Consider the following 27518-nt stretch of genomic DNA (forward strand, 5'->3'; position numbering starts at 1 on the left):
ATTCTGGTGTGCCCCCACCCCAAACCCCACACCAGCAGAGACCAAGTCACTTGCTCTACCATGGTGGGTATTAATCCCACACTGCTCCTGCTGGCCCCTAGCCTAGAGCATCCTGCCTCCCATACACCCCCTCTAGGAAGCCCTCCCGGATGCTTCCTACACCAGAAGCAGAGTCAGAGTACGATGTACTGCTGATTATTGTCCAGCACCTGGCACATGGCAATGCTCATTAAATATTTATCAAATGGACATATGAATTCTCTGAATTTGTATTGTTTGCAAAGAGCACTTGCCTCCAATGTCATCATCACATGCAGACAACCATAACAATGGAAAAGTATTTAGCATTCAATATGGGCAAAGTTCTAAGTAGTTTACACCTATTAGTTTTCATTTAAGGCACAGTTACTGAGCTTCTACTATGTGCCAGGCACCATTCCAGGCCCTGGGGATAAGAGAGCAGTGAGCAAACAAAAACCCCTGCCCTCACAGAGCTGACATTCTAGTAACATAAACAGCATACAAATGAATAGTTGCACCCATCAGTTGGTGGTATGTGCAGTGGAGAAAAACAAAGCAGGCAAGGAAGCTGGGGCCTGGGGATGGGGTGCAATTTAAAGCAAGTTGGTCAGGGAAGACTCCAAGAGGCTGATGGCTGAGCGAAGACCTGAAGGAGGGAGGGAGCATGCCAGGAGGTTTTCTTGGGGGACAGTATTCCAGGCAAAGGGACCAGCAAGTGCAAAGGCCCTGGGGCAAGAGCACAGATGGTGTGTGAGGGTGAGCAAGGAGGCCTCTGTGGCAGGAGGAGGGGGAGGGCAGTACCAGATGGGGCCAGAGTGAGCAATGGGGCGAGGGGGGCACTGCTGCCATTGTAAGTAAGGACTGTGGCTTTCAATTCTGTGAGATGGCAGCCGCTGGAGGGTTCCGAGAGAGCCTGTGTAGCAGGGAGGCCAGATAGGAGGCAGCACTGCCATAATCCAAGCAAGAATGGTGCTAGCTTGGGCCAGGATGATAGCAGGGAAATGATAAAAATGGGTCAGATTTGGCCTGTGTTGTCAGGAAAGAGAAAGATTTGGGGCTGCTTTAGATGTGTAGGGGAGAGAAGAGACAAGGGGACTCCAAAGCTTCTGGCCTGGGCAACTAGTAGGAACATGGGGAAGACTGGGGGAGGTGTATGTTGGGGGTGCCAGGGGTTCATTTTGGATGTGTTAAGTTGGAGATCTTTTAGATACCCAACTGAAAAATGAAGCAGTAAAGTACAGAGGTGAGGTCCAAACTGGAAGTATCAATTTTGGATCTACCACATGATATCCAAAGACATCAGTGTAGATGAGATCAAGACAGCAAGTCTAACAGCTAGGTGCAGTGGCTCACACCTGTAATCCCAGCTACTCAGGAGGCTGAGGGAGGAGGATCGCTTGAGCCCAGGTGTTCGACGCTGCAGTGAGCTATGATCATGCCACTGCACTCCAGCCTGGGCAGCATAGCTAGACCCTGTCTCTTTCAATAAAGAGCTTGAATAGACAGATACAAACCCTGGGGCATGGGTACTTATAGACGAAGAATCAGCAGAAGTGAGTGAGAAGCAGCTATCAAGGAGGAAGGAGAACCAAGAGGTGACCTTCAAGCAAACAAAGTATTTTAAGGAGGGAGTGAGTGTTTGTATCTGCTGAAAGCTCAAATACAACGACACCTAAGAACTGACCCTTGGATCCAGCAACATCGAACACCCTGGGGACCTTAATTTTGGTGGCATGATGGGGATGATAGCCCAAGTGGAGTAGATTTAAAGGAGAACAGGGAAAGAGAAAATGGGTATTAACTCATTTAATCCTCATGACAATCCTATGAGGTCAGTACTGCTTTGCTCATAGTCACAAATTTAAAAAGTGGGAGGTAGGAAGCACCAAGGGCTAACCGGAATGCACGAGGTTACACAGCCAGGAAGCGGTGAAGCCAGGCTCTGAACCTGCACTAGCTGGCTCAAGGACCTCTGGTCTCAGCACTATACTCTGCCGTCCCTCACTCTGCTGAACATACAGCCACCTGTTTACTGAGCACCTGCTATGTGCCAGGGCTAGTGCTTCACAAACACGACCTGTACAGTAGCTACCTTTTCTCAATCAGCTGCAGGTTGGTTATTTCCCTAACCTGCAGATAATGAAAATTGGGCTCAGCTAGTAGGAGGTGAGATCAGCATTTGCTGGTCTGGCTGACTCTGATGCCTGTGCCTGTAACTGATAGCTTTCAGGATGGAATCCCAGGTCCCACTAGATTAGACACTTGCTCAATCAGGGACCAGAACAATCACCCTAATTTAGGGTCCCCAAATTCCAGTGGCTGACAAAGAGCCCAGGTATCAGAAGCAGGTCTCAGGTCCCTTCAAGGTCTGGCCTGCCTCCTCTCTAATCTCATCTTCAACCCCATCTCCCACCCCGACTCTACCCACTCCTAGGGATCCAAATCCAGGCCTGGCAAATTTGAAGCCTGAGCTCTTTTTCCCAAAACCACCAGAAACACAGCAGAGAGAGGCAGTGAGCCCAGGCAAGCCCCTGGATGGTAGAAATAATCCCATGCACCTCACACCCTCTACTCACCAAACCCCTTCCCATCGGCAGGTCTGTGGGCCAGGCTGGGGAGCCAGCAGGGCAGGGGTGATGAAGTCAAACTCTGCTGTGCTCCTAATGCCTCCTTTCTTAGTGACCTCACCCCTCCCTCCTCACAGGTTCAACCTGCCCTAGAACCAGGGACCAGCCTTCTCCCAAGATGATCCTGCAGCTGTTTCATCTTTGTCATCAGAACATCATCTCCTTTCATGCCCATTCACTGTGCTGCTCATACCTACACTACTTCATTCATTCATTTGTTATAAGGGAACCTCCTTCTCCTAGTGTCTTAATTTGAGGTTCAGTTTTTCTTGGTGAAAATGTTGATAATGTATACTTGCAGGGCTGTAATGAGAATAAAAGAGATTCGAAAGACTAAAAGCACTTTGGGAACTTCAAAGCACTGTGCACGTGTGTGTGCCACCCCAGAGCTTCCCCTGCAAGGCCACTGGCACCTGCACACCCACAACGGCACTTAGTTCACTCCAGGTGTATCAACCCACAGCTCTCCCTCTCTCAATATGAGCTCCATGAGGGCCCCACATCCCACTCAAACCACTTCTCTTGCCCCTTGCTTTTGCGTGGCACACTACAGTTCACACACTGGTTTCACGGTTCTTGAGGGAGACCTCATTATTCGCATGCTATGGATGAAGAAGCAGAGGCCTGGACCAGGGCAGCACATCCCCAAGGTCACTCAGCCAGGGAGGAGTGGGGCTTCACCTATGGCTCAAGCTCCATCAACTCTAGCCCGGCCCTTCCTTGGTCCTGGTCTGGCCCCAAGGTCCATTCTTAACCTTGACACTGAGCGAGATTCAAAACACCTTCTCATCTCTCTTCCAGACTCACAGGCTCTCACAGTTCATTTGTACTGCTACAACAAAACACCTAACACTGGGTCATTTATAAGGAACAGGATTTATTTTCACACAGTTTTGAAGGCGAAGAAGTCCAAGACCAAAGCATCAGCACCTGGTGAGGGCCTTCTTGCAGCGGAAAGCGAAAAGGGCAAGCTAGCTGAAAGGTGCATTAAGCCTCTCCCAAAAGGGCCTTAATCCCATGAATGAGGGCGTAGACCTCATGGCCTAATCACCTCTTAAAGGCCCCACCTCTTAATACTATTATATTGGCAACACCTGAATTTTGGAGAGGCCCCATTCAAACCATTGCACATGCCTTCAGTAGTTCTCTACTGCCCTTGGGTAGCAATCCAGTTCATCACCATGGCCCTCACAGCCCCACCTTATTTGGTTCCTCTGGGCTCTATGGCCTCATCTCGTTCCATTCTGCTCTCTGCCCTCAACAAACCTGCCTGCCCACTGCAGCACCTGCTCCATTGCACAGCGCAACATAATCCACTCCTCCAATTAAACTCTTTTCAATTACACCTGGGTTTCTCAACCTCAGAACTACTGATATTTTAACAGCAGTAGACACTTCCTTGTTGTGGGATTCATCCTGGGCATTATATGATGCTTAGCAGCATCAAGACTCACTATATACACATATACACATACACTCGTACTCCACGTAACAACGTTTCAGTTGATGACAGAACATGTATACATCAGTGGTCCCATGAGATTATAATCCTGCATTTTTTACTGTACCTTTCCTATGTTTAGATAATTTTTTTTTTTTTGAGACAGAGTCTCGCTCTGTCACCCAGGCTGCAGTGCAGTGGCATGATCTCAGCTCACTGCAACTGCTGCCCCCTGGGTTCAAGCAATTCTCCTGTCTCAGCCTCCCATGTAGCTGAGACTATAGGTGCATGCCACCATGCCCAGCTAATTTTTGTATTTTTAGTAGAGACAGGGTTTCACATATTGGTTAGGCTGGTCTGAAACTCCTGACCTCAGATAATCTGCCTGCCTCAGCCTCCCAAAGTGCTGGGATTACAGGTGTGAGCCACCATGCCCAGCCCTATGTTTAGATATGTTTAGATACACAAATACTTACCATTGTGTTACAGCTGCCTACAGTATTGAGTACAGTACCATGCTGTACAGGTTTGTAGCCAAGGAGCAGCAGGCTACCCCATCTAGGCGTGCGTAAGTACACTCTGTGATATTCAGACAACAACAAAATCACCTACGACACGTCTCAGAACGTACCCACAACACTGGGCAGTGCATGACTCTGTATGGTGAGGGTTGGGGGCTGAAAGATGGGATCAGGTCTGGGCTCCTCCTGTGCCCTCACTTTTCACTAACCCCCCCCATGAGTCACCAAACATTACAGATGAGGAAACTAAGGCACAGATGAGGCCTGGGCATTCTCCCAGACAATCTTCAGGTAAGCTGGGCCCTCCTAGCTCAGCGCTCCTGCAGACCTCTATCTGGGCCTCCACTCATGTGGTCCCCAACAGTCCCTGAACATGTCCTCTGTGCCTGGCCCCGGGCTCACCCTCCCCCCACCTAGAGGAGCTCCCAGGCGAGAGACCTGGACACGGAGATGCGCACTCAAGTGTCATGGGGGCTACAGTGGGGCACCCACAGGAAGGCGGTGGAGTGTAAGCAGAGCTCCATGTTGCCCACCCTGTGGGCCCATGAGCCCACTATGTATATCGCTACCAACACAGGGCCTGGATCCCAGCATGTGGTCAGCGAGGGAGAAATGAAAGAAAGGGAGAAGGGAAGGGGAGGGGTAAGAGGGGGCAGAGAGAAGGGGAGATTTGTCTACCAGGTAAGGCTAGTGAAGACCGGATCCCCTGCATGTACCAAAGCTGGGTCAGGCACTTCCTAGTCATTCATCACAAACATCCACTGAATATCCACTCTATGCCAGGCTAGGGACTGGAGGTCCTTCGGAGAACAAGCCAGACACATCCCAGCCCCTGTGGACCTTATAGGCTGCAGGAAGTCTGGGCTTCATAGCCCCAGTGCTGCCTTCGATCCCAGCCCCTCCCATCACGTGCTCACTGCCTGCTATGTGCCTATCCCACATAGACTGGGACTCCCTGAAAGCAGAGGACAGGTCCAACCCTTTGCTGTGTCCCGACACCCAGCACAGGCCTGGCCCTGAATGGCCCATCTGTTGGCTGAACTGAAGAAATCATACATCCAAGGATTCAGGCAGCAGGAGGTGGGGGGACTGCTTTAGAGAGGACTTCCTGACCAGGGCAGCGGCTTGCAGCCCAGCCAAGGCCCAGCCAGCTTGTTTTGTCAGACAAGCAGTAGATACTTAAAGTGGGACAGACTCCGTGACAACACATGGAGATTATTGGTCTGGCTTTTTATCTGCTTTTATCTAAATGATCCAAAGCATAAAACAAGAGTGGCTCAGCAGCCACAACCCAGGCCAGGATCCTATTTCTGGACCTGACCACTCTCTGGATTCAATATTAAACCAGCTCTGGCCAAGAATGGCTCAGCCAACAGGAATCTGAATGCTCCCCTAGCCCGAACCCACATCTCCATCAAGAGGAGGCAGCTTCCCAAAGTCACAAAGCACCTGGCCAGAGACGGAACAACTCCGGCTGTGTGAGATTTTTAAAACCTTTTGGACTATAAATCTCCAAAAAGTGAGACTCCCCCCCACAGACCCCAATCTGATGCCCCGCTTTTCTAAGCCCTCTAACTTCTTAGCATGTTATCTTAGATGTCTACATTGTCTTACCAAGAAGACTGTTATTGATTCAAAGACAAGGATGGGTCTCACTCATTGCTTCCTGCTCCAGACCCCAGTACACAGGAGGTGCTTAATACAAATTTATAGTTTTCACATCTTAGCAGTTATCTAAGAGGAAGACACCTTCCATCCAACCCCTAACACACCAGCCACATGAAATTCCAAAGGGATAAATGTAAGTCCTGTGATAGGATTCAAATTGCTTCATGCTGGGTCTCCCTGAGTTCCCACAGCAAAGCTCCAGTGTCTATGTAAACCCCCCGTGGAGAACTAACCAGACTCTAGTCTAACATTTGTTCCCAAGTCAGCCTCCCTGACTGTGCCCTGCCTAAGGTGCCTTGTTCATCTCTGCTCTGCAGCACCCAGCACCTCACCTGGCCCAGGGGAGGAGCTTACTGGTTCTTTGTTAAATGAAGATGTTTATCACGTTACTGTTTGCCACAGCGAATGAAAAGCAGGCAACAATCTAAACGTCCAGCAACAGAGGAAAGATTGTGTAATTATATCCGGGTGTGTGCAGGTGAAGAAATACTGTATGACCACTATTTTGAGAGGATGTGGCACACGAAGGAAAATGTTAAAGTAGAATATGAAAGTATCATCCATGCCATGATTCAAACTACTTTTAAACCATGCATGTGGACAGAGGTCAGAAAGGAGCGGTGAGCAGAAGAAACTGGTGATGTTTTGTGGGAGTGAATTTGTGTGACAATGCATCTCATTTTCAGTTGTAGCTATAATGCTGTCAGTGAAGACATTTTTAAAATAATTTACGGAAGAACAGGAAAGTGAAAACCTGTCTTGGTAGCAGGGGATATTTTTAAAGGATAGAGGATTTGAAGGATGGAGATGTTTAACATACAGAGTCAACAAATTGATGAGATCTCAAGCTCCATTTACCAGAAGAAAAATGTTCAGGTGAAAATACTCTCCTCCTGGGCCCAAAAAGGCCACATCCACCAGGCTCAGCTGCTGGCACCACATTCTAAAATGAGCTTGGGTGCCTGTATTTGGAGAAGAGTGCCCAAGGCAGATGGCTGGGGTGTTGGCTTCTGGAAACGAGAGGCCCGTGGCCCCCAGTGCCTGAGGCCTCACAGAGTAGAACCAGGATCGATGGGAGAAGTTATAAGGGCACAGATTTCACTAAATATAAGAACTGTCTTTGAAAGTAGTAAGCTCCCCATCACTAGAGGTATTCAGGGACAGACTGGAAGCCCTCCATTAGGAATATTTTAGGGACAGGCACATGAATTTCATGAATGGTATGGAAAATGGAACATATATTTAGGTACCTATATAAATTAGAATGCACTTTATATGTTATTTCATTAAATCTTCATAGATTTTTACAGATGAGGAAATTCAGGCTTAGGAAGGTGAAATGGTTTGCTTAAGTTCACAAAGCTGGTTAGGGCCAAGCAGGGATTCAAACCCAGATCTACTCAACTCCAAAGCTCCTTCCCCTCCCTCTCAACTTTTAAAATATTATATTTATTGGCCGGGCACAGTGGCTCACGCTTGTAATCCCAGCACTTTGGGAGGCCGAGGCGGGCGGATCACGAGGTCAGGAGATCGAGACCACGGTGAAACCCCGCCTCTACTAAAAATACAAAAAATTAGCCGGGCGTGGTGGCGGGCGCCTGTAGTCCCAGCTACTCGGAGAGGCTGAGGCAGGAGAATGGCGTGAACTCGGGAGGCGGAAGTTGCAGTGAGCCGAGATTGCGCCACTGCACTCCAGCCTGGGCGACAGAGCGAGACTCCGTCTCAAAAAAAAAAAAAAAAATTATATTTATTAAGAATTGAGTTTGAATCTTCATTCCCACTTCCTCCTACTGTAGGATGAGGAAATTCTCAGCTTTTCCCTCTGTGAGCTATAGCCTGGGATACACAGCAGGCCCTGGCCAAGTTGGTGGTGGCCAGCTGCAAGGTAGGAGGGCCAAGGCCAACTGAGTCAAGGCCTGCCTCCAAGCAGCCCTGAACCCATCCCACCCAGCCATTCTTCCGATCCAGGTGCCAAAATGGACCAGAAGCCCAGGGTATATCCTAAGCCTTCCAGGGCTCCTGCTGGGGCCTGAGAGTAGAGTTAGGAAGCAGTGCAGGGCAGTGGGCAGAACATTAGATGAGGAATCCAGAGGTCTGGCCTCCATCACCTTGGGCAAGTCAGTCCACCTCCGTAAGCCCCGCCTTCCTGTGTACGAAATGGAACCATTCTATCCACCTGACCCAACTCAGAGCTGCATGGAGTTCCTCCTGGAATACTTTCTCACCTTCCTATCTGTTAACTCCTACACATCCTGCAAGGCCCAGCCCCAAGATCACCTACTCTGTGAAGCCATCCCTGACCACCTCCTACCCCTGGGCCTAGAGTGACTTACTGTGTGCTTCTCTAGTACTCGGAACATCCCCTATCATTGGACTATTTATTCGGCTGTGGGTCTTGGAGCAGTCTCCAACCGCACAGAGCAGTGAGCTGGATTGACAACAAGGCTTCTCTGCCAACCCAAACCCAATTGGCGTTTGAGGCCTTGCATTTGCAGGTCTCTGTGAAGTCTGCCTGCAGCCTCTGATGCTTTGTTTGACAATGTGCCCTGCAAGACTTTCCACCTGCTCCTCTATCTCCCCTTCCCCACACAAACCTTGAGTTTTCTCTCTTTCTATGCCCCACAGTACCCAGCTCAGGGCTGGGTATAAAAGCAGGCCATGATCTCCCAAATGTAGCTGCCCACAGTGGCAAGAGCGCCCTGGAGCTGCTGTGGCCCTACCCTCCTCTCTGCTGGGACTGGCTGCAGGGCTCAGGCAGTGTGGGCCCTCCCCTAGGCCCAGCCTAGCCAGACTGTCCCCAGGTCTCTGCCCAGCCAGGTCGCTCCAGTGTCGGGTGCATTATTCCCTGAGCTGGCAAGCACTCCATGTTCCCCACAATCTCATGCCTATAAAGGCCTAAGTGGCGCCAGTGGAGGTGGAAGCCTTGTTCCAATCTGGGTCCCCACAAGCCCCCCTTCATTTCCCGAGCCCACACTCAGTTTAGGCTCATAAGTGTTATGTCTTTAACCTCTTGTCCACACCAGGCCCACAGAATTTTTGTCGTTGTTGCTGGTGGAACGCCAGAGTGATTTAGAGGTAGCAGTGATAAAATGACTCTGAAAGGGCCTGGATTACCACTGGGGCGACTTGGCCAGGGAAACTCAGCCCCAGATATACAGGAAAAACAAAATAAACCCATGCCTCCAGTCACACTGTGCTGAGGGAATGAACCAAAAGGGCTTTACAGAAAGGCAGCACAGCACAGGGGAGCCGTGGCTTCAAGCCCTGACTACGCTTAGCAGCTGTGAGGTCCTGGGCAAGTCACCTCCTTCGGAAAGAGTCCTTTGACACCTACGTCCCCAGTGGCCCCTACCAAGGACATCTACTACTCCCCGAGCTTCTCGTGCATCTCCCACTACACTGATTTCCTCCAAACCAGGGCTACATCTGTTCTTCTCAGTCACCCAGCTCAGGGCCTGGGACAGAACAGCACTGGTAAGCATTTGTTGGATGAACAGATGGATAGAAAAACAAAAGAACAAAGTTCAATTCTCTGGGCCTATTTTTCTCTAGAACAAGAATTAAGCCACTCTCCATTACACATTCCCTAATGCTAAGCACCACAGTTGCTGCACGGTAGGTGGTGAAGTCCACATGAAGGCAAGAATGCATGGAAGCCTGTGTGGTCTGGCTCCTCATCAGGGTTGTGGTTAAGAATCCACTGAGGCCAGGAGCGGTGGCTCACGCCTGTAATCCCAGCACTTTGGGAGGCCGAGGCGGGCGGATGACTTGAGGTCAGGAGTTCAAGACCAACCTGACCAACATGGTGAAACCCCATCTCTATGAAAAATACAAAAATTAGCTGGGCATTGGGGCACGCGCCTGTAATTGCAGCTACTTGGGAGGCTGAGGCACAAGAATCGCTTGAACCCGGGAGGCAGAGGTTGCAGTGAGCCAAGATCATGCCACTGCACCCCCGCCTGGGTAACAGAGTGAGACTCTGTCTCAAAAAAAAAAAAATCCGTTGAGATGGGGGTGAAAACATTGCAAATACCCGTGTGAGAGTGGCTTTGATCAGTGCTATCCAACGCGCGGTCCACAGTCCAGTGGCATCAGCATCGCCAAGAAACCTGCTAGAAATCCAAATTCTCACCCCAACCTATTGAAACAGAATCTCTGGGGACAGGGCTCAGGAATCTGGATATTAACAAGCCTGTCAGGTGATTTTTATGCACAGGAAAGTGTAAGACACACTGTTTTTTTAAATCACAGGTCTAAATTACTTAAGTTCTCTGTGCCCTGGTTTCCACATCTGTAATATGGGGACGGGAATACGTGTAAATGTGCTCAGAGGAGTTGCAGGCATGTGAGCTGTTGTTGCTGTTGTAGCCAGGATGTTCAGCACGGTGGGAGACACTAGGAGAGGCAGAGAAGCAGCAGACACAGCCCAGTTCTGATGTCCAGAGCTTAGGCTTAGGGTAAAGGCATGTTAACCTGAGGAGCATGTAATGAAGTACTTGATGATGTGGCTGGGGTCCAAGGCCGATCCAGAGGCCCCTGGGATTGAGCTGAAGTCATCCACATAAGGGATGCTAGGCTCACCACCCCACCAAAGCTGGCAGGAAATTTCTCTTTTACAGAAGAGGAAACCGAGGCCGAGAGAGGCAAGACTGGCCTGAGGTCATTCAGGCAGTGCGGGATGAGCCAAGCCTGGTATGCAGGCTTCTAAGAGAGATTACAAGCAGATTTCAAATAGAAGTGCCCTGCAGGAGCCGTCACTCACTCACCATAGCCCAGGAGCGGCAGGGACAGTCTGCCTGCGCACACTCAGTGATTCAGCTCTCCTCACTCACTTCTGGCCAGGAGACTCATGGGCTGACGGAGTCACAGCATCTCACCTGGAGACAGCTGGTTGTCTGCAGCCACCAGCTTTGCTTGACTGGGGTTACGGGTGAGGGTCCTGATAACTCCAGCATCCTGAAATTCCCCAAAATAGCCTCTTTCCCAAACCTTGTTAAACTAATATTCATTCACTTACTCTCCAAGCGTCTTCTGTGTGCAAGCTCTGAGTGGGTGGCTTTAATCCTAGCAAGGACAAGAAAATCACTCACTTGGGATTATTATTCCACCTTTAGAGATGTGGCTCAGAGAGGGCATATGGCCTGAGGTCACACAGCTCAAGCAGGGTCTGACAGTGAAGCCTGTGCTCTGCTCGTGCCCTTGCTGCTTCCCTGAATCAGAAGCTTGGGTAGGTGCCTGGCTCAGATCCAAATTAGGGCCCAACTTTGGGCAAGTCATAGCCCTACTCTGAGTGAGCCCAGATCTCCCAAGGCAGGAAAAATATCATCTCTCTTCTCTCTCCCACACCTGTCCGGGGAAATCTAAGAAAATGAAACAAGGAGCTGTGCAAACATGCAGGTGTCACTGACCACCTCTCACAGCTGGCCTCAAGCACAGACAGACACTGCCAGGGGACTTCTCCTCATGGCTCTGAAGGCAAGAGGACTGTTTTCCTCATTGTGGCAGAGGCGTATAGAGGTGCAGCTCTCACACAGAGGCACAGAGCAGCAAAGTCCGGACTCGAACACAGGTCTTCTGGCTCCTGGCCCAGGGCTCCTTCCAATTGGAGCTCTCACTGTCCTGCCACTTCCTCACCAAAACCTCCCCCCACCCCCACCCCACAGAACAGCGGCTCCTACCCCACCCCATCCCACCTCCTCTCCCTACCTGGCCCAGAGAGAGAAGCCTGGAGCCAGCAGCCATCAGGACCTTGTCCAAGAATCCCCAGGCAAAAGCAGGAGGGGGAAAAAGGCACAGTTAAGATGTGAAATGTCTTGAACAGAACCCTCTTTTATTTTGAAGAAGAAATCGTAGACTTGGTTCACAGTTCAGGGAAAAAAAATTAATCCTTGGATTCACTTTGGGATTCAGCAAATTAACACCATTTGCTCTGGTTTGGGGTTTGAGGTTTTGGTCAAATCTGTGGGATGCAACAATTGGGGATACCCCACCCCACAGGCCCCAAGGGTGTCAGCCTCAGTGGCTCCACTTAAGGGGTGGGGACAAGGAAAGACTCATCAGGGAGGACCAGGCAGGAATCGTGGTTCCCCTCAAAGCTCTGAGCGCAATCGGCCCAGGCCTGGACTGAGAAGCATCCACCCTTCCCCAGCTCAGTCTCCTCCTCAGTCTGGGCTAAGGGCTGGGCTACCTGCCTCCCCCACACCCTGGCACCACAACCCAGGGAGGAACCTCCAAGACTAAGAGATCCAGCACATCCCCATCGGCCCTGCCCGGGTCTTCCTGAGGATCTTTCCACCTCCCCACTGTGTGGGGCACTCCCTGAGGGCCAGTCCCCAGAATCCAGCACGGTCTACAGGCATGACCAAGGTAGATACTTAGAAATCGCCAGCACCCCCCATGCACCCCCAGCCCCAGCCCTGCCACAGACATGTTCCTTAAGGACAATCAGGCTGAAACAGGCAAGACACAGGTCCTTCCCCAGCCCTCGGGCTGAGCCTTCCAGCTTTTCACGTGTGTGTCCTGGGGCCAGAAGCACCCTCCACCCTGACCTCCAAGAGTGCCCTCTAATGCTCTCCAGGGCCAAGCCAGGCTGTATCCCTCCCATCAGCCTTATTTCAGGGCTAGGAGTTCTAATACCTCCTTGAATTTATTATAATTTCTCTTTCATTCTTGCCTCATACTAGAATGAGAAGGCTTTGGACGCACATGCCTTCAAATCCCACTTACCGGTCCTGCAGGCCCTCTGGCCTTGCTAAGGCTGATCTACAAAACCAGAATGTAACACAGGTCTCTGGGACTGCATGATGTGACATCCACAGAGCCCCTAGCTGAGCAACGCAAACAGCGGGTACCCCACGAGCCCAAGCTCTCCTTCCCCTGTCCCCGCCACCCTTGAGGATGACCCCAGCCTACAGCTCTGATGACAGACGCACATTAGGGGTATAATGGGCTTCCCAAGGGGCTAGTGTTTCCATCAACAGAGTGAGTGTGTAGATTAGTTATAATGGGAGTTACAGTTGCTACATCCACTTTTCACCAACGAACAAAATTGGTGGAACCAGAAAGGCTCCTTCCATGAAGGACCAGCAGTGATGCCCACCTTCCAGGTGAGAAGATGGAAGCACAAAGCCGCCGAGTGGCTGGCCAAGGCGGTGCAGGCAGTGGGGATGGCGCGGGGGCAGGAATTCAAGTCTGCCAGGTTCTGGGACCCAGTGGGGAGAAACACCCCGCAAATGACAGCCTCGCCTCACCAACACCTAAGCATGTTCCCAAAAGCTCTGCTCCACGGCCTGGCCATCGAACGCCAGACAGACAGCCAGAGGAAAAACAACCTGGAAGGCAATAAAAACGTGTTTTTTCTTGCTAAACAAATTAGTTTACATCTGGCAATGTACAAATAAATAGAGGGGCCTCTGCAGGCCCAGACCAGACGTCTCCCAGGGCCTGGGCCCCAGTCCGATTGGACCCAGCCCCGGGCACCCGCGAGGAGCACCCTCACTTCACGCTCGCTGTCACGCCATCTCTGGGATCTGCGCGCCTCCTCACCTCTCCCTGCTTCTCTGTCATCACCCCAAGAACTGCCCGTCTGTAGGCGTTCCTCCAAGCCTTCTTCTCGCTTAAGGGAGGAACACAGTCTCTGGTGTTTGCCTCCCACCTCACTGCTGCGAGGCCTCCAAAACGTACTTTCCCCTCTGAGCCTTAGTCTCCTCAAGTGTCAAATGGAAACACTGATGTCTCCTGCCAGAGCTGTGGTGAGAATAAGATACACCTGAGGTCCCCACCACCGTGGCTGGCACTTAGAAAACAGCCCCCGAAAGTGGGATTCCTCCACGGTTCCCTGGCACCGCCTGCTCCTTGGGAAACATACTGGCTGTGGATGGCCCGAGGCCTGTTGATCCTGGTCTTTCCTCCCCATGCTCCTGAGGCAGTGGGCACCCCCATCAGACCTGACGACGTTCCCACCAGATGTCCCCTGAGGTGCCTGCCACCCTTGCTGAGCTGCAGCTATCTGCGGATTTGAGCCGTCAGTTCTCAGGTTGCCTGGGAGTGCAGGAGGGTGGGGGGGTGGGGGTGATCTGGGAGCGGGGTGGCTGCCTCAGAATGGGCTGCAGCTGTTCAACCTCCACACAGATGAAGAAACTGAGGCTCGGAGAGGTTAGATCACCTGCCTGTGGCATCATTTAAAAAAAAAGCCAGGTCTCTGGACTCCTAGCACCAACAATATTTTCTAATTCACATTAATGAGAAAAAGCTGGTACCTGCCCCCCCAGCCATGGATGGGGAGGTGATGGCAGAGATGTACTAAGGGCACAGAAACATCACCTACAGCCTCTCCAAGTACCAACAGCCACCATGACTGCCCAGTTCTCTTGGAACTAAAAGGCTGCTGAGTTTGAGCCCTGAGTTAAATGGATGCATCACCGGGGCGTCGCCAACTGGTACTATCAGCCAGAACACAGACAAGAACTGCTGGGAGCAGAGCAAGAGTGAGTCCTCAGCCTCGGAAGGGGGGAAAGGTCTCTGACCTCAGTCTCCTTAACTGGAAATGGAAAGCACCAGACAAGCTGAACTCCAGGGTCCCTTCCCAGCCAGAGAATCTGGCTTCTATGGACCCAACCTTCCAGCCCACTTCTGCTGTCAAGTGTGGTGTGCCTGTGGTCTGGGTTCCCAGGGAGCAAACCTAAAACCAGCCCCTGGCTGCTCCTTCCCTATGACCCCTCCACAGCCTGGGAGGTCACCCCCCACCTCTCATGTCCTCTTCCCACCAGGCCCAGGTCTGAAGTTGGGCTCGTGGCCACTGCAGCTGCCGGCGTTCTTAGATGAAGCGGGGAAACATGGGGGAGCAAGCTTACATCCCACTTCATCTCCCTCCACTACCTCCAGGCCACCCTGGACCTCTGATGGGAGGGGGAAGGGGCCCACTATGAGGGGGAACGGGCAGGAGAGAGGGAGGTGGCAGCCACAAATGCCCCCAGCAGCAGCTGCATGACTGTGGGAGCTGGGCCTGCAATTAAAATAAACCCCAAAACAGCCTTAAAATAACTACAAGGCATTTCAAGAAGATTGTATTGTTGAATTTACTGTTTGTTTACTGAGACAATCCGAGTTGGGTTTCAGATGAAAGTAGGAGGGAGACCAGATGTGAGGCTGAACGTCTGACCTGAAGCATCTGCTGCTCCAGGAGGAGCCCAGGAAAAAGGGTCAGCCCAGAGAGAGGCAGTGAAGACTCAGAGACTCAGACCCCTGCCCAAACCACAGGCTGCCTGGCCCCTCCTGTTCGGGCCCCAGAAAGCCACTTGCCCCATTTACACAGAGCCCAGGGAGGGCTACTGAGAGCCACAGTGTCCCAGAGAGAAGTCTGAGCTGCAGAACCACAGACATGAGAGCTCGAAGTCAGCCATGCCTCCTGGACAGGCCCCTTGGCTGCTCTGAGCATGCTTCCTTGGGACAGCAATCACTCCTGCCTTCTGGCGCTGCTGGGAGGAGGGCCTAGGGAGGGCTGGAAAGACCCTGTAGCATGCTGACACACGGTGGACAATGCTGGCCCGACTTTTTGACTTCTCTCTCCAGCTCGTTGGTCCTTTCTTGTAAAGAGGATACTTAGAGCTGAAAACCAACAGCTCCTACCCACACCTGAGGCAGCCTGACCTTGGAAAGACCACCCTATGTTCTTGTGGCACACAGGCTGCCCCCAAATATGGAAGCAGTAATGGAGACCCCTGTTTCCTTACCGACCCCATCCAGGTCGCATGTCTTTGAACTCCTCAAGGTCAGGTGCCAGGTCGAATTCTCCAGATCCCCAGTCCCCAGCCCAAATGTCTGTTGAATGAAGGAGAGAGAAGGCAGGGAGGGAGGCAGGTCTCCAGTCACAGGGAGATTCTAAAGGACCTAGATTGTCTCAGCCACTAACAGCTTTAAAAAAATTCAGATCAAATATGGCATTTGTCCTTAACATCTTCATAAGGAAAGGCAAGGAGGGAGATTTCCATCACATGAGCCTCATAGATAGGAACACGGAGGCCCAAAACAATTAAGAAAATGTACTTTCCTGTCCACAAACCCCTGCTTTTTGGCAGGAAGTAGAGACTATCATCTATGCCATGAGTGTGGGGCCCACCACTCAGTGGCACCAGTACCAGTTCTGGGGTGAAAGGGGACAGCCACAGACCTCTGCTCCTGACAGAGCTGTGTCACCATGGGCAAGATACTTAACCTCTCTGAGCCTCTTCCTCCTCTTGCAAAAGATGAATAATAAAGCCCCTCGCCTTGACAACATTAAATAACAGAAGGGAAAGTGTTCTGTGAACTGTAGACCACATGGAAATGTGATCCTCAGAAGATGTGATAATCATCCTGTTAATATCAGAGAAGGTTTTAAAACTCACGTGGTCAGAAGACAAATCCTATTTGGGGGAATAGGTGTGATGCTCCTACTGTCTGCTGAATGAATGAGTGAATGAATGAAAGACACTCCAAAACCAAAGCCATTCGGGTCATCTGAGTTTATTCTAAAACTGATTCTCCCTACTAAGCAGCAGGAATAAAATATCAGATCTAATCCCACAGCTGTCTAAATGAGCAGGGTGAGACGTATCTGAAGACGCAGAACTGACTGTGGACAAGAGCTTTACCCTTCACTGTGCCCAGGGTGAACTTCTCCACAAGACGGCACACGTGTGGCCACTGCCCAACACATCTACCCTGAGCAGACACTGGCCAGATGATCTCAACCCTGGATGGACACAGCCGGGTCAGTGTTTCCAGGGCCTTCAGCCTGACTGCACTGATACTATCTGCCAGGGTCAGAGAGAGGATGCGGGCCCCTCTTCTCGGCCTTGGGTCCACACAAGCCTCTGAAATTAAGTTAAAGAGGAAAACCCCAGCACTCCTCCACTGCTCCGTGATCCACACCGGCACCTTCTTTTCTGAGTTCGTGGCTGCGTGAAGACGCATGCCCAGCTGTCAGTACCTAGGCTGGGTTATGAGTAGATGGCACACTCTTCTCCAGGGCTGCTCGTCAGAACCAGGGCTGCAGCCTGAGGTGCACTGAGACGGGGCCAGCCACAGTTGTCCAACAAGGCAGAGTTTCAGGGCCTAGTCATCTGCTGCCTGCATCACTGCGGCCGCCCTGCTCCCAGGACAATGCCAAGTACGGAGGGATATACTGGCTGGAGCCAGAAAGGGGCCTGAACCCAAGTCAGAGACAAGGGAGAATTCCTGTAAAACTGTGAGTAAAATGGGAGAAGTGGATGCCACCAGGCTGGACAGTCACAGGCAGCCAAAAAACAGAGCATTCATATTCTCTGTTGACAAAGCAGGGGACTGGACTTCCTGCAGCTTCCATAGCTCCAGGATGGCTATTTCTTTTCCAGGACTACTAAGAAGAGGCAGGAAAAGAGCCTGAGCCCACCAGTGGTAACCACCCCACAAAGACTTGTGAAGCCCCCACTTTGCTCTAGGTGCGTGGGACACAGGAGGACCTACCCTTAGAGCTGAGATGCATTCGAGGCTGCTGTGGGTGGGTGGAGCAACTGGCGCTGAACCCCCTCTTCTCCTCCCCCATCCTCTTCCTCTGTAGAGCCATCTGCACCCAGCCGGCAATACGTTCCTGCTCTCGGGGGCCTTCTGTGACCATTTCCCCTCCCCTCCTGCTACACTCTGTGCTGAGTTTATACCACACTAACTTAAACCACTTAGTAGGCTACTTTGCAAGTGTTCTTAATCTTTCAACTAATTCGTTGGCTCTTAGAAAATAAAGTAAATTTGAAATTGCTGTGCTGCATGCAATAAACTCTTGGCATCTGGCCAGCAGGGGCCAGATTCCGCACCAGCCCTGCACAGATGCTTCCTGTTGTAAAGGTGAGGCGCCCCTCTGCCTCTACACAGCCCGCTCACCACTGGACTCCAACTCCAACTCCAACTCCAGACCCGCTTGCAGCCATGCATTCTTCACTCCTTCAGCCGTCCGGCAAGCAGCCACTGACACAGCTGACAGCTGGTGGCAGGTTGTGTGTTAGGCATGAAGGAGTGGGGGGATGAAAGGTGCATCAGGCACAGTCCCTGCATCCCTGCATCCCTGAGAGGAGCTCACATTCTGGTGGGGGAATGGCCCTCTCATTCTGTAGATGTGACTGAAGTAAGCTGAACGTAATCAGAACAGGGCCTTCCTGTGCAGGTTATCTCTCAATATGTGTCCCCATAAGGGATGCTGAGGCACAGGCAGATGGCAAGGGCCCTGGCAGAGACCCTAAGTGCTGGCGTTGCAAGTTGGTAGCTCTTCGCTTATTAGAATGCACCCACGCTTCTGTCTGAACTGATTCTTCAGGGGGCAATAATGCAGAGCCAGGGGGCAGGCAAGGAGAGAAAGGCTTAGGAGAGGCCCTTTCGCCATTGGTTAATCTAGGAGGAGCTGCCTTTCATAACAAGTATGCAGCAGTAGCTCATTCAATCAGACCAGAGTAGGAAGGAAACTCGAAGATTATCTCAGACAACTCTGCCATTTTACAGATAGAGGGACTGTGGCCCCTAACTGTATGATGAGCCAAACAGATGTCCCTGCCTTGAGCTCAGCACCTAGTGAGGGGTCAGAAAGCAATCAAGGAACCACACGAATAATACACGATCAACTCTGTTAGACACATGAAGGGGGTATACATCGGAGAGGAATCAGGAAGTCTTCCCTGTAGAAGTAGCATGAACTGAGACATGAAGAATGAGGAAATAGTGAGCAAAGGCTGCAGCAAAGGAAGGGAGAGAATTCCAGGTCAAGGGAATGCTCTGTGCAAAGCACTGAGGCAGAGGGTGGCACAGTGCTTTAGAAGGAAAGGAAAGAAGGTGAGTTCAGTCCTGGCATACAGAGTCTGGGGTCCCACTTCTGGCAGACGCATTCCCGGCTCCCCACCTGCACTGTGGATATACACCGTGAACACCTCCTGAACATCTACCAATGGCCAGGTGCTCATCTGAGCGCTCACACTCAGTAACTCCCTAACGGGCATCCTCATACCAGGTGAATGTGATTACAACCGCAGGCAGGCAGTCCCCAGAGCCTGAGTCCCCGACCAAAGGCCTCCTAACTTGTGGAGCACAATGATCATGAGCAGAGACTACGGTGTCCAAGAATCCTGGGTCCAAGCCCCAGCCCTGCTTCTGATTATCTGCATGACCCTGGGTGAGTTACTCTATCTCTGCGGACCTCATCTGTGAAATGGGGAGAATGAGGGCACCACGTACTTCAGAGTCCTCACGTGGATCACACAAGATCATCCACATAAATCAGCACTGTGTCTGGCACACAGCACGCATCAAGGATGTTAGCAGGTACTAGCCTTAGCTCTTCTGTTTCTAGCCCTAGCAGAAGACCTGGCACAGGCAGGCATGTGGAATGAAAGAGTGACCGAGGTGCCCGGTAAATGCTTGTCAGGAATGGAGTGTCACAGCGCTGAATTGGGTACCCTGGGGAGGTAACGAGCACCTGTCAAGAGAGACCCTCAAGCACACAGTGGGTGGTCACTGGCTGGAGATGCTGCAGAAGGGATTTGTGCATTGGGAGGACGTGGACTAGAAGGACAAGGGCTTTGTACAGTCCTTGCCAGGCTTGAGACTCGACCCCGCCTGCCAGAGCGCGGACAATTTTATGGAGCTCAGTTTCTTAATCACCTTATTCTGCTGGGGCTTAGAGTGGAATCTTTTCCCCAAATTGGACATTTATGGGGCTGGAGTAGAGACGGAGAGCAGAATGGATGAAGTGTCCACATTCCAGCTGGGAGGTTAAGGGCTTTTGTGTTCCTTCCTTCTAAACTCCAAAGTTCCCAGCCAGGCCTGGGGGTGTCCATGTCTCCCTCAGATGGGCAGGGCATTCCTGGGTCCATGTCCTCCCCACCCCCAAGATATCTGCAGTCCAGCTCCTCCTGCCCTCTCTGGAGGGAGCCAGGCTGCTAGAACCTCAGGGCCTCCCCAGAACTCAACACAGGGCTGGCGCCCAGAAGGTGTTGTGTATTTATGGAATGTGTGAACCAAATTCAGCCGATTTTCCTAACCCTGGGAAAGCGTGGGAAAGCCTAGAAGCCTCTAGGGGTCTCCCTGCTCCCTCTGACTCCTGGGCTTTCTGTGGTCAAAACCAGCCTGGGCCCCTTAAGACTGTGCATGGGGACCACTGCAGGTGACAGGTGAGTCTCACTTCACACTGTGAGGTGAAGCAACAAGTAGAGGTCGAAGCCACCAGGGTGGGTGGCTGTTCAGAGAATCTTGCTCTCACAAAAGAAATGGAGGGCCCTCCAGTACCTCCTGAAGCACAGTTTGGTTTCTGTCACTACCTCAAATCAACAACTTTCAGTGGCTCACTAGTGCCCACAGGGTCACGTCCAGGCTCTTCAGCCTGGCACTCATTCCCTTCTTCCCTGCCATGCATCTCCTTCATACAGCTCCCACACCAGCCTGGCAGGCCACCTACCTCTCCTCTCCTCCTGGCCAGCAGACTTCCAGCACCCCTACGCCATGACTCCCTCTCAGCAGAAGTCCCGGGCCTGCTTTAGGGCAGGCAAGTGGAGCCTGGCTTGCTGTGTGGCTTCAGGGAATTGGCTCTGCCCAGATCAGTGAATCCACTCTGCCCAGCCCTGAGCTAGAAACAGAGGACACAGAGTCATGCTGCCATCAAGAGACTCACGGGAGGGGAGACAAGCCAGAGCGCTGAGGCTGTGGAGACCCAGAGGAGACACCTGACCTGGGCTGGAAGTCAGGGAAGGCTTCCTGGAGGAGATGCTGGCAGAGTTCTGGGAGGGAAACAGAAGGAAGAAGAGGGTGGGGAGGCATTTCCTCCAGCAAAAAGGCCATGAGCAAGCAGGTAAAGGTGAAAGACAGCAAGGCTGGTGTCCTGGCTGACCTCTGCCAATGCCCAGCTCACAGGAGCACTCCCCATCCAGGGGCCACAGAGGAGGAGACTAGACAGCACGCAGCTGACCCTACATGCTGCCACACACCCCTGCACCTTCACTCCCACTGGAGCCCGCGGACATACCATTCCTTGTGGCCGCCCCGCCGCGGAGGACCGCGTCCCCAGAGCGCCGTGGTGTCTGCGCTGCCGGGCGCGATCTGTTATTATCCCCCGTCAGCGCTGCCGGCCTGTGTACATTCCTCCGTAATGAGTCTGACCTCCTCGGCAATGTTTAATCAGAGCCTAATCGACGCTGGCTTTGATCTGCTGCATTTTCTGCAAAAACCCTGGTACCTGATTTTTACAATCTGATTAGCAGGCTGACTCTCCGAAGCCAAAATTACCCTGAGTTGCAGAGATCCCTGCTGAGTTCTTTGTGTTTTTTCCCCTCTCTTCCAACAAGTTATTTCCTGAGACAACTGTCACTTCCCTCCTTGCCTGTGACTGTCTCCCTCACCCTCAGCTTTCACATCCAGTCAGTTGTCAGGTCTCAAATAGTGGGTCCTAACCCATCCCCTCCTCTCCTTCAGCACTGGCCACCGCTACCACGGTCTGAGGCTCCTGCCCCTGACTGGCCCTTCAATCTGTCCTCCATCCCACAGCCAGATCTGCTGGGAGCCACTGCAACTGTGCCGAGCCATCTGGCCTCAGGAACTGCTCCCTGCTCAGCCCTCCAGCCAGCCTGTGGCCAGCCCCACCTCAGATTCTCCCCACTCCCTCTCATGCATGGGTTCTGTCAGAAACCTGCCCTACCCCTCTGCCCCGGCCTTTCCTCTAGTTTCCTCTCCCCATCATCCACCAGGCTGCTCACTGGCCCCTCTCCACTCCCGCAGCCATGATCCCAGCTGCCCACCTATGGCCACTGTTCCTTCCATCTCTCCCACCAGACTGCAAAGCCCCTTTAGGAGGTTCACTCTCATGCCCCACTGTTTCCCCAAGGAGCAGAGCTATGACTGCCCTGAAGCTGGGTACTCAGTAAATCAGGGAGGGAGGGAGGGAGGGAGGAAGGGAGGAAGGAAGGAAGGAAGGAAGGAAGGAAGGAAGGAAGGAAGGAAGGAAGGAAGGAAGGAAGGAAGATTCCTTTGCAGCCCATTCTGGAGGCAGCGCACTGCCAAGTCAGATCATAGCCCCTTCTTATCTTTCAGCTCCACACGGCACAATTCTCCCCTCCGGCTCAGCCTACTCCACTTTCCACCAGCCCCCTGGCCTCTCTGATGGAGGACATTGCTTTGTTCTCATCCACAGTGCTTTTTCCCTCCAAAGTGGGAAAGAAGGTTCGGAAAGAGAGCAGAGGTCCTTGTAAGCACAGGAAAATGGTCCTTGCTTGATTGGTGGCAGACCCTGAGCTGGGCCCTGGAGGCACAGATGAATCAGATCCTCTCCCTCTCCTTGGGAAGCTCACAGACTGTGAGGGGAGGCAGCGAGGGGAGCAGATAAACTGGAACGCAGGGAAGACAGTGCTCATCTCTGGCCAGGGGAACTGACTCTGCTTGAAAGAGACAGGAAGGATTCCAAAAGGGAGCATCTGAGCTGGGTTTAAGAGAGAAATAGGAGCTCTCCAGCCAAGAAAAGAGTGACCATGCAAAGGCACAGAAGCACGAAAACGTGGTAGGTTCAGAGAATGCGAAATGTTCCGGGTGGCCTGAACGGTGGCAGGGGTGGGGCAATATGTTTGCTGTGGCCAGATCACCAAGGGCCTTGTCCACCATGCTAGGGAGATGGGACTGTGGCCTGCAGGATCACCATATCTAACACCTAACTGAACTTCCTGACAGTGTTGAGCCCTTTCTTTGCCCTGGTACACGGTGGATTCCAGAGCTGTGTATAGGAGGCTCCCAAGAGCTACCCCACTGCCAGTGAGGCCACTGAGGCTCAGAGAGGCCAAGTGACTTGGCCGAGGTCACACAGCCTCCGAGGCGCAGAACATGGACTGGAACCCAGAATCTCCTGAAGTTAAGGAAAGGTTTTCCCAAGATGGAGGCAAATGAGAGAATCACAGTGGGAGCAGAATCAGAGCCAAGCAGGAGAGCTGGTCTTGGGGTGGGAGCAGAACCAGAGCCAAGCAGGAGAGCTGGACTTGGAAGGGGCCGCTCACCTCTTGGACAGAGGAGGAGGGAAGTAGTCCCAGCTCCCAAGGCCTTTCATACCCTGCAAGGCATCACCTGCCCACCTGGGTCTCTCAGATATTTTTGGGGGGTGGGCAGTGGAAGGAAAGAAACAGTCTCCTAAGGGCTTCCCATGGAGTTCTTTCACTAATTATTTACTCCCAGCCATTCTAAGGAGACTCTGAGACAACATCTATCACCCGGTCCAACCAGCCAGCCCCACTTTACCAAGCCCATGTTAGGCCTTGTAGAGTTGAGCCCCCACAATAACTCCTCATGGAAGACCCGAGTACATCCCTGCTCTCCTCACCCTGCGAGAGCCGAGGAGCTCCCTGAAGGGCCCCCTGCTGTCGGGTGGTTCTGTGTGTTCTCTTCCCCAAGCCACAAGGTCTGCTTACATGCAACGGGTCCTCCCAGCTAGGAAGGGGCAGTGCCAGGTCAGAGGTCCCACCGCCCACCACCCAGCCAGGGTCTTCCCATAGCATCTGGCCACCTCCTTTACGAAGGGATGGATGGTGGGCAGGAGTTCTGGCTAACAGGGGTTCCAGTTAACCGGGTATCACAGGGTTTTCTCTGCCTCAGGCCCCCATGTCACCAGGGGACAGTGACAACTGCTCCCACTTGTGCAAGCTCCCAGGCACAGGTGCTTGACCTCCCCGCATCTCTCACCCCAATTCAGGGAGCTGGTGGCGTCCACCACATCACAGATGAGGAAGAGTCCTAGACGCAAGCGGGCCCGGCTGTGCCCCTAGCCCCACCTCAAGCCCGGAGGACCCAGCCCCTGGCCCTCTCTGGAGCCATCAGGATCACTGTGCTGTGCTGTCGAGGCTGAGGAACCGGGGCTGCCTCGCTGGAGGTCAGACTGGCCCTGCCCCAGCGTGTTTCCTGCTCGGCAGGCTCTGGCCCCGTGTGTGGCGTGCTGACACCCGCTCGGTCCCTGATTCAAGACGAGCACCTCACCAGACTCATTCATTTCTGTTTTCTCTGCAAACATCCCCACGGGCTCATCGCTCCCTCCTGTGCCCAGGAATGCGAATGTGGGCTCATGGGGGATAAATCCGTCTGAGTCTGTATTTTGACTAGTCCCTACAAAATGTGCTCTGAGCACTTTGCAGGGGAGAGGTGGGGAAAGGGGAAGAGGTGGCGGGTGGAAGGGGGCTCTCCCCTCGTGCAGCTGTGCAGTCCTGCTGAGCCAGGGACTAGGGACTACACCCAGTCCCCCAGCCTCTGTGCCACCTTTCCTACCACCCTCTCTGCTCTCCCGCCCATTCCTTAGTGCCCGGGCCAAATGCCCCCTCCTCCACAAAGACTTCCCTGGTCTTCCGACTGGGAACTTCCCTGGTCTCCCGACTGGGAACTAGGGTGTCCTTCCCGAGCTCCACAGCACACTCCTCCTCCCTGGTCTCACGCTGATGGGTGATTGTCTTGCTTTCCCCAGGAAACCCTGAGCTCCTCCAGGGCAGGCCCACAGCCCCTATACGGTGTCATGTACAAGAAGAGGTGCTAAGGAAAAACCTGCTAAATAAGTACAGTTTTTAAATTGGTTTTTGTGTGTGGGGGATGTTTTCTGGTGAAAACCAGAAAACCTGCCAGAAAAATTCTAAAAGGGCTGCACCACTTGTTTTTCCATTTTTACTGAGTGCCTGATCTTGCCCAATGGCAGCGAATTCATTTGGGGGCACCTTGAGGACACCTGCTGGCAGAATTCATGAAGGCCCAAGAGTACACCAGAGGCACCAGCCACACCCCTAGGCCAGACTCTGGGCCAGGCATGGCTGGGGAATAAAAATGTCACAGTAGTCTTAGAACTGCAGGGTCCACATTCTTCCTCAAGCCCCCTGCTTTCAATAGCACTTTGTGGATGGCTGAGCATGTTCTCTCAGGTCGTTTGATGGTCTCCTTACACTCCACCCTCACAGGGTGGGGCAGGTTAAGAGACCAGTTCAAAGGTACAGTTGGTCCATGCACCTCAACACTCATTCAACAGACATTAGAAAGAGAGACGTGGAGAGTTTCAATTCAGAGCAGTAAGTGCTATGATGGAGTGAAGCAGGGGGCAGTGGGCGTACAGAGGAGCCACAGCCCAGTCAGAGGGAAGGAGGCCTCAGAGGCTTCACAGAGGCACCATCTGCCTGGGCAGGACTCACAGCAGCTGCCCTCCTTCCCCAGGCAAGAAGCATTTACCCCGGCTGGGCTCTGGTTCCAGTCCTCCCTCCTGGCTGCAGCCCTCCACCGTCTACCAAGTTGACCCACCTGTTGAGTTCCATGTATCTTCCCACCCAGAAACATCCTGAGCTGAGAGTCGGCCAGACCAGAGCAAGTGACCACAGAGACAGGGAGTCCCAGCAAGATCTGCGCTGTGACCTTTCTGCCTGAGAACAGTAGAAGGCAAGCGCTCAAGAGGTCTTCACTCTCAACACTTAGCCCAAACAAAGACTTACTTCTCCATTTGGCCACAGGCAGTACCAATGCCCTGTGTGACGCTGGGCAAACCGTGCCCCTCTCTGGGCCCACAGTAACAGCCTGAGACCAGACCTCTCCTGTCCAGGAGTGTGGCATCTGTGATGTGTTACCCCCACCAGGCCCCTCTGAGAGGCATCTCAGCGCCCATTACTGGCCCCTGCAGATGAGGTCCCAGGAGCTCAGCCTGGCCCTCAGGCCCCTGGCCCTTGCCAGCCTTCACTTGCCCACATGTGCCCTTCAGAGCTGGTTTATCCCTGCCACTTTGCACCTCTGGGCTACATGTAGTGAGCGGAATGCCTTTCCCCTTCCTGTCAGGCCAACACAAGCCTATCTCTTCCCAAATGAAGCTCTCTCACACCTTGCACTGGGCTCCCTGACCCTGAGTCACACTGTGTGGTCATTATCTGATACCCGGTGGCCTGCCCCCTCTGCAGTGAGCTCCCTGCGTCATGCCTGAAGCTGATTTATCTCTGGGTCCCCAGCACAGGCTAGAAAGGGTGAAGAACAGGAATCAAACATCAGCCACATGTGCACAGTGATGGCATCAGGCCAGGGAGCCTCACCGCCCAGCAACGCTCAGCACCACGGCACCGCATCTTCAGGGCCACAGGCAGGGATGGCTCACTGCCCCAGGCTCCACTGCCCCCATCAGCACATGATGGGGAACAGGGTGGTCTCCAAGGCCCTCGTTCTGTGAAGACCTGTGCTGCAGGACACAGCTGGGGCGGCTTCCACTGGCCTCATATGAGACATGGCAGGGGCTGCTTCAGGAACCAAATCTCAAATGGCCTCTGCCTGAACTGGCCGCCAAATGGTCAGTTTGGAGGGTAGAGAAAGGACACTTTAACCACAGCACCTCTTGGCTTCAACATCTGCATCTGGCAATGGACGTGACAGAACAAGCAGGACACTGTGGTGCAGCCTGCGCTGTCCAGTGCTGTTCAGAGTGCCAGGGCCGTCTCTCCCTCAGTCGTCCAGAGAGGCAGGCAGGGCAGCAATGATTAAACCCTGTTTTCACCTGAGAAAATGAGACTCAGGAGGCAGGACATTTGAACTGGCCTTAACAGACAGAGAAAGAGGAAAGGGCCTTCCAGCAGAAAGGTTGGCATCACTGGAAACAGGCGATGATGTCGATGTGAGAACTGTCCAAGGGTGTGGCTGGAGCAGGAATAATAAAAACCAGGTGCCACTCCAACCGCTTTGCATAAATCTAGACGTGTAATCCTCATAACAACCCCTTGAGGTGGATACAATTATGTCCCCCTTTTTACAGCTGGGGCAACTGAAGCACAAGTAACCTTCCTGAGGTTGTCCAGCTAGCAGTGAAGGAGCAGGGAGGAAGCAAACCCAAGTTGCAGGGTCCACATTCCTCCTCAAGCACTTGCCCGCACTGCCTCTCAAAAAGGAAGGGAGAGGCCAGGCACCGCGGCTCATGCCTATTATCCCAACACTTTGGGAGGCTGAGTCAGGAGGATCACTCAAGACCAGGAGTTCAAGACCAGCCTGGGCAACACAGCAAGACCTCCATCTCTACAAAAAAATTTGTAGAGATTCAGGCTAGGGCACACTCCCGCTGTGTCCCTCTCCAGCTGCACCCACAGTGGGGGCTTCAGTGCCCAGGCCCAGCCTCTCTCACCACCTGCTGCCCACAGACCCCAGTCTGACCCAGCCCTGCCCATCTCATCATCTCCCCTCCCACCACCACAGGAGACACACATGAACCTAAATCCATGTTCCTCA

General features: G+C 52.8%; 1 protein-coding gene and 1 non-coding gene across 2 annotated transcripts in view; both read right to left on the reverse strand.

Annotated features, from left to right (window-relative positions):
* LOC115835048 (zinc finger protein GLIS1-like) overlaps positions 1 to 27518 on the reverse strand; it is a 150322-nt gene that overhangs the window by 74868 nt on the left and 47936 nt on the right. The gene's annotated exons all lie outside the window — the stretch shown is intronic.
* On the reverse strand, positions 24872 to 24935 carry LOC115835285. Its single transcript, XR_004030274.1, has one exon. It is a non-coding gene; the product is annotated as a U7 small nuclear RNA (small nuclear RNA).

Source organism: Nomascus leucogenys, chromosome 5, assembly GCF_006542625.1.
Source record: "Nomascus leucogenys isolate Asia chromosome 5, Asia_NLE_v1, whole genome shotgun sequence".
Classification (NCBI taxonomy): domain Eukaryota; kingdom Metazoa; phylum Chordata; class Mammalia; order Primates; family Hylobatidae; genus Nomascus; species Nomascus leucogenys.